Genomic DNA, 7555 nt, shown 5'->3' with positions numbered 1-7555 from the left:
TCATACTTAAATTTTTTGACAAACTTTGTTTTCTGGACATAACTTTGGTACTATATATAGGATAATGACTTGAAACTCAAAATATATTTTTACCATCATCATCTGCATGTGTGGTAACAATCCCAATAACTCTAATTTGTGTTCTCGACAGAATTATGCCCCTTGGTGTATCTTCCTTTTAAAGTAGAGGTCTCTTATTGAGACATATATTCATTTACAGTCAAATCGCCGAATAGTGGAGCGCGCTGTCTTACGGACAGCTCTTGTTTTGTGTTGTTTTTATTTTATTTTTTGTTGTCCTACGATCTTCAAGGCACGTGCCTTTAAAATGAAATCAACATTTTGTTTCCCATATTATACTACAAACATGTATTTATATGAAAATAGAGATGGAGTTTGAATTAAGGTAGTTCTGCATATTTGGACCAATTTTTTTTCTACATTGTAGAGTTTGATTAAACCCTGACTTTTCAAAACTCCAAAATAATTAATTATATTATGCAGTTTGTCCGCGCAACGTCACGTGCATCGCATCATGACGTCATAATGTCGTGACGTTAGGATATAGTTGTAGAAATTCTTGCATACCAGACGGGGATTCCGGTGTTTTTACCGATGCTGGAAAAATCCAAGATGACCCTCGTGCTGTAAATGACGTATTACGAACTATATGTAGAAGATTTATTTAGTAATATACATTTTATTTCATAAAACGGAATAAAATTCCAATACCTTGACAGTTCCTCTTTGTTCCTGATAGTTTATTTCTCGATTCAAAAAACGTTATTTTATCAAAATATCATAACGTTACTCTGCAACTGATAAAACAAAACCGAAAATAAGCTTTGCCATTTGTCTTTGAAACGTTATGACGTCTTTTCTGTTTACGGACGTTGGTTTCCCGCGCTTTGTTTAAATGCGCTACTATAAAAGAAATAGTTCTAAAAAGAAAGACGTTCGATTGATTTTATTTTTACAAGAATTTCTTGAATATGGTATGCAAGAAAAAGATCCGATCACTAGCTGTAGGTGCAGATAGGAATATCTGGCTCTCGGGAAACTGTTTACGCGGTAACTCGGCAGGAGCCTCGTTACCGCCTAAACAGTTACCCTCGAGCCAGATATTCCCATTTTGTTTGAATGTTTTTGTTTTTGTTCTTTTTTTCCATAGGCCTATAAGCTGTTTCTCATATTCTCAGGGGCCTAAGGTGTTGTTTATTCACAACAAGAGATTAACCATGTCATAAACAGGATTTTGTTAAATTCACTAGTCTTTCAGATGGAGCCATCAAATGTTATAGAAATTATCCCGACTAATTGTTTTGATACAGTATTTGATACCGCCCCAACCTCAGAAATATTAATGCTAAGAGTTTCTCGTATTCCCGTGGATTTAGATTTGACTCTTCCGCACAAACAACTTGTAGAATTTAAAACATTTAAATAAAGAGATAAATAGCGGCATTAATTGTACTGATTGTTCAGCTACTTCATATCATAATACTTTGAGTGAACTTACGTATGCATATTTTTCTGTTTTCTAGTTTGGAGGACTTGTCTGATATCAAGGTATTCAAGGATAAGCCATGGGCTCATAGAGAGGAGGTCGACATGGTCACGGATGAAAATAGAGTCATTTGGCAACGTCTTGTTGGATGATCAGGAGATGCCTGGGTTTCCATCCCGTAGGGCTGTTCTTGGGGAACGGAAAGATCTTCAGTTTTCCAAGTTGACTCGGACTGAGGCAGGTCCAGTGGAGGTCCCTGTACCAAATGTGGTTCTTTCCAAGGTGGGTTTTATCTTTTTGCAGCTTGATCATCTTTTTTGATTGTCTGCTTAAAGACGAGATTAACATTCTAGTTCTTGTTCTAACGCCAGTTCTCCGTTGAACCTCCCATAGGTTATGTCGATCTCCTGTCTGACTTATAGTAATTTGGAGTACCAAGAGGTATAAGAATGTCCCTTTTAAGATTTTATTTGAGAGAAACGTTGTGTCTGAAGCCTCTAATTCTTGAGGAGAAGTTGGTAGTTACTTGAGGAAAGCAAATAAGTTCTTAAACACTGATTACGTTAATAACCTTCCATTGAAAAATGGTACAAGCCCCAAAACAAACTGTTAGGAGGAAGTCTTGGTACTTTTTTCAAGTCAAGTATTTCCGCCATGAAATAATTGTCCTTTATCTTTAGTTTTTTTACAAAGTTCAAGCCTCCTGTGTGTAATTTTTATACATTAGTTCATAGGGTAAAATGGTCAGAAAACTCAAATTTGAACCTGGATATCGAAAGGAACAAAAGTGCCTTCCTCATGTTAAAAGTGTGTGTGGGGTGGGGTTGGGGTTGGGAGGGGGGGGGGGGGGGGGGCTTTTAACACGAGTAAAGCTGATTGGCTGCAGAAGTGTTATACCATACACTGCTATACAGGACAAAACAGAAATTTCATTTTGCATTAAATAGCATATATGCATATTAATTTAAGAAATAATATATCTCATCCAGTGATTTGTCGTTGAATAAATCATTGTTTGGAGTTCAGATGCGAAGGAATTATATCACGAGGGCGCAGCCCGAGTGATATAATAATACGTATCTGAACGACAAACAATGATTTTATTCAAGGGCAAATCACTAAATGAGATATATTATTTCGATTCTAACACGTTACCAAGGATTTTAAAGTACATCCTTGACGACATTCATTAAATATTGTCCGTTTTCAATCGGTTTCTTTTCCAGCGCGTCGCTATGCCTTTTGACGCCATGACGTAATAATTGTGACGTCAGAACAGTGATTTGTTGTATATTAATTCACTGTTTTCTGCCTTCATTGTTTAATAGGAAAATGAATCGGATCGTGTTAGAATTAAGAAATAATATATGTCTCATCCAGTGATTTGTCGTTGAATAAATCATTGTTTGAAGTTCAGATGCGAAGGAATTATATCACGAGGGCGCAGCCCGAGTGATATAATAATACGCATCTGAACGACAAACAATGATTTATTCAAGAGCAAATCACTAAATGAGATATATTATTTCGATTCTAACACGTTACCAAGGAATTTTAAGTACATCCTTGATGACATTCATGAAATATTTGCCGGTGTTCAATCGGTTTCTTTTCCAGTGCGCCACTATGACGTTTGACGCCATGACGTAATAATTGTGACGTCAGAACAATGATTTGTTGTATAATAATTCATCGTTTTCTGCCTTCTTTGTTTAATAGGAAAATGAATCGGATCGTGTTAGAATCAAGAGCAAATCACTAAATGAGATAATATTATTTCGATTTTAACGTTACCAAGGACTTTAAAGTACATCCTTGACGGCATTCATTAAATATTTGCCCGTTTTTAATCGGTTTCTTTTCCAGCGTGCCGCTATGCCGTTAGACGCTATGACGTAATAATTCTGACGTCAGAACAGTAAATTGTTGTATAATAATTCACTGTTTTCAGCCTTCTTTGTTTAATAGGAAAATGAATCGGATCGTGTTAGAATAGCCAGTACAAGAGTATATACAATTGCACATGTGAAAACTCTGAAAACGATTTTAACACACTATAAAATATCACTATTGCAAAACATTTTTTACTGAGAAAGTATCTATGTGATCGAACCTTTTGTCAAGAAAAGTATAGGAAAACGAAGAATTAAGTTACTTCTCTAAGTTTAAATGCAAAATATAAATCTTTAGAAAGATTGCTTTAGTCCTTTGACTTTTCGCTTGACATTAACCTTTAGCCTGTTGGCGGAAATTGCTTCTGCCTTTGCGACCAAAGCAAACCAAGGCCAGTCTGCACATCCATGCAGGCTGATCTTTGTCTGCTCTGTTCGCTATTCAGTCAGTAAATTTTCAATGAACACCCCTTTGATAAACAAGAGGGCCATGATGGCCCTATATCGCTCACCTGAGTTTAATTGCTTGCTTAAACAAATTTCTTTGCTAATGCTTCAAAAACAAACAAAAAACTAGGTGAGAAGGTCATGGTAAAGATTCTTCAAGATAAGTACTTAAATCTGTTAAAAAATTATACAGGTGGTCCAAATATCTTTGCTGTAGCTTCAAAAACAAGAAAGTAGGTCAGTAGGTCAGGGTTAATAATATTTAAGATGAGTATTGAAATCTGTATCAAAAGTTCTACATGTGGTCCAAATTTATATACTGTAACTTCAAAAACGAAAAAGTAGGTCAGTAGGTCACGATTAAGACTATTCAAGATGAGTATTGAAATCTGTATCAAACATTATACATGTGGTCCAAATCTTTTTGCAGTAGCTTCAAAAACAAGAAAGTAGGTCAGTAGGTCAGGGCTAAGAACATTAAAGATGAGTATTGAAATCTTTATCGAAAGTTATTGACGTGGTCCAAATTTCTATGCTGTTAAGATCGGTGTGCAAAACTGTATATGTCATCCAAAGTTCAAGGCTGTATCTTAAAAAACAAGAAAGTAGGTCAGTAGGTCAAGGTCACAGTCAAGTGACCCCTAATTACTTGGGGTCATTAGGTAATTATAATTAAACAGTCTAGGAGATATGATTAGATAATTTTTGAAGTATTTTTTCCTATATAACTCATATACAAGTAAGCCCCCCACCCCGGGGCGGGGCCTCTTTTCACCCCAGGGGCATAATTTGAACAATCTTGTTAGAAAACCACTAGGCAATGCTACATACCAAATATCAAATACTTAAGCCTTATACTTTCAGACAAGATTTTTTTCCTATATAAGTCTATGTAAAACTTGGAACCCCTGGGGTGGGGCCTCTTTTCACCCCAGGGTTATAATTTGAATAATTTTGGTAGAGGACCATAAGGCAATGCTACATACCAAATATCAAAGGCCTCGGTCTTGTGGTTTCAGACAAGAAGATTTTTAAAGTTTTTTCCCTATACAAGTCCATATAAAATTGGGACTCCCGACAAGGGGCCTCTTTTCAACCCAAGGTAATAATTTGAACAATCTTGGTAGAGGACCACCAGGCAATGCTACATACCAAATATCAAAGGCCTTTGTATTGTGGTTTAAGACGAGAAGATTTAAAAAAAAAATCCTATACAAGTCTATGTAAACCATGTGACCCCCCAGGGCGGGGCCATATTTGACCCTAGGGGATAATTTGAACAATCTTGGCAGAGGATCACTAGGTGATGTTACATACCAGATATCAAAGCCCTAGGCCCAGTGGTTTTGGACAAGAAGATTTCCAAAGTTTTTCCCTATATAAATCTATGTTAACAATGTGACCCCCCCCCCGCCCCTGGCGGGGCTATATTTGACCCTAGGGGGATAATTTGACCAAATTTGGTAAAGAACCGTTAGATGATGCCACATACCAAATATCAAAGCCCTAGCTACTGTGGTTTTGGACAAGAATTTTTTTAAAGTTTTTTTTCCTTTCGGTTGCCATGGCAACCAGTGTTCTGTATGGAATTCATTTCTTTGACTAATTTTTAATGAGGATCATGCAAGGAACATTACTGTGAAGTTTCATCAAAATTGCACTGGTGGTTTAGGCTGGGAGGTTGACGGACGACAGACAATCACTGACCACAAAAGCTCGGCCTTGAGCACTTCGTGCTCATGTGAGCTAATAAGTTGTACTGCCGAAATTGTATGATGGACCAATCCATTTTAGAAATTTAGCAGGGTAAAGGTTAATATTTCAGTTTTTTTTTTCATAGTCGGCAATCTTCAGTAGTATGATTTGAAATATTTTCGTCTTATGTCATAGTACTTTGGACAAATAAGTAAAAAGTGAAATTCGCTTTCGATGACATCATTGTACAGTTTTAGCATATCCTTTCTTCCCAAGTTATACCATGATGTCTGCTTGCCTCGATCGCAAGGTTGTGTGAAGAGAGTCTAAATTAAGTCCGTGATATTCTTTATGCAGTTCAGATATCGTTCTTGATTAAATTCATGTTTGTATATACTATATGAGGATAATCTGCTCGAGTTATTAATATTTGAGTACCAATGTTGCATATAGATGTCTAATAGTCTGGTTTTGATAGCACAGAAATGATTTCTAAAATTTGCATTTTGGTATAACCATATACATTTCATCATTTGTAAACAAATTGTCAGTATCACTATTAATATTGTTTAGTAGATCGTTCACAAAGTACAGAAAAAGAAGTCTTGAACTTGGGTTTCCCTGTTTTGCGCCGATAATAGAATTTCTATATTTAACTGCTGCTCGGACAGAGCATTACATGCTTTGAATTGCTATTAAGAACCTTGAACTTACGTTTTCTTGAAATAAATTTACAAATATATACGATCCATCTAATCTGTCGAAGCATTTCTCAAAATCAACGAATGCTGGATACAGCTTTTACCTTGTGAAAGTGTTTTAGCGATGACAGAATGTAGTAGAAATATACAATCAGCAGTTGACTTTCCCTTTTGAAAACCATATTGATTATCAATGATCTTATTATTTTTCTGTGACCAGTCATTTAATCGATTTAGGTAAATCTGAGAATATATTTTTGCAATAATATTAATCAAAGTAATTTATTTCGCTTCGTTTTTATTTCCAATTTTAAATGTTGGCATTACTATTAAAACATTTGCCCCAAGATTTGGCACATTCGCCAGATAAATACATTTTATTGAATATTAATTGAACTAATTTCTAAACTTTTCAAATCTGAGAATACATTTTTGCAATAATATCAATCAAAGTAATTTTTTTCGCTTCGTTTTCATTTCCACTTTTAAATGTTGGCATTACTATTAAAAACATTCGCCTCAAGATTTGGCATATTCGCCCGATAAATATATTTTATTGAATATTAATTAAACTAATTTCTAAACTTTTCAAATCTGAGAATACATTTTTGCAATAATATTAATCAAAGTAATTTGTTCGCTTCGTTTTTATTTCCATTTTTAAATGTTGGCATTACTATTAAAAACATTCGCCCCAAGATTTGGCATATTCGCCCGATAAATATATTTTATTGAATATTAATTGAACTGATTTCTAAACTTTTCTAGTTTCGTTTTTTAGTTTACTGGCATTTAGTCTGCATTTCAAAGTAACAAACCGATAAGATGGCCACAGCAGTCATCCGTTTGAGAAGCGGGAAGTTACTTTCAATGTAGAACATAATTATCCTGCACGATATGTATATAATTTATAAAACATTTCAGTTAGATGGTCACCAGTGATGTTTACTTTTAACAAAAGTGCAATTATCAAGGTGTAATTTGTATATATCCTAATATCTCTGTAATTCCGGCTGTGCAAGATGTAAACATTTTATCAATTATTCCCTTTTCTTGCTGTCCCCCGGAATGTGGAACCAACGAAAAGAGCAAGTATTGTTTTTAGAGGGCATTCTTAGAGACCTTCTTTTTTCAACTAAAGTACATAGAAATGTGGTTCTCAAGTAAAAGGGTGTGTAAGTATTCAACTGGAGATGTCTTTCCAATGGTAAGGCATCTAAAGTTGCAAAAAGAAAAAAAGTATTTTAGGATCAAATTTGAGGTCTCCAGAGGAGCAAGTGATGTTCAGTTTTAAAATCTTACCAGTATAATAA

This window comes from Mercenaria mercenaria, chromosome 2 (assembly GCF_021730395.1).
Source record: "Mercenaria mercenaria strain notata chromosome 2, MADL_Memer_1, whole genome shotgun sequence".
Classification (NCBI taxonomy): domain Eukaryota; kingdom Metazoa; phylum Mollusca; class Bivalvia; order Venerida; family Veneridae; genus Mercenaria; species Mercenaria mercenaria.
The sequence above is the reverse complement of the archived record's forward strand: the minus strand, read 5'-3'. Positions refer to the sequence as shown.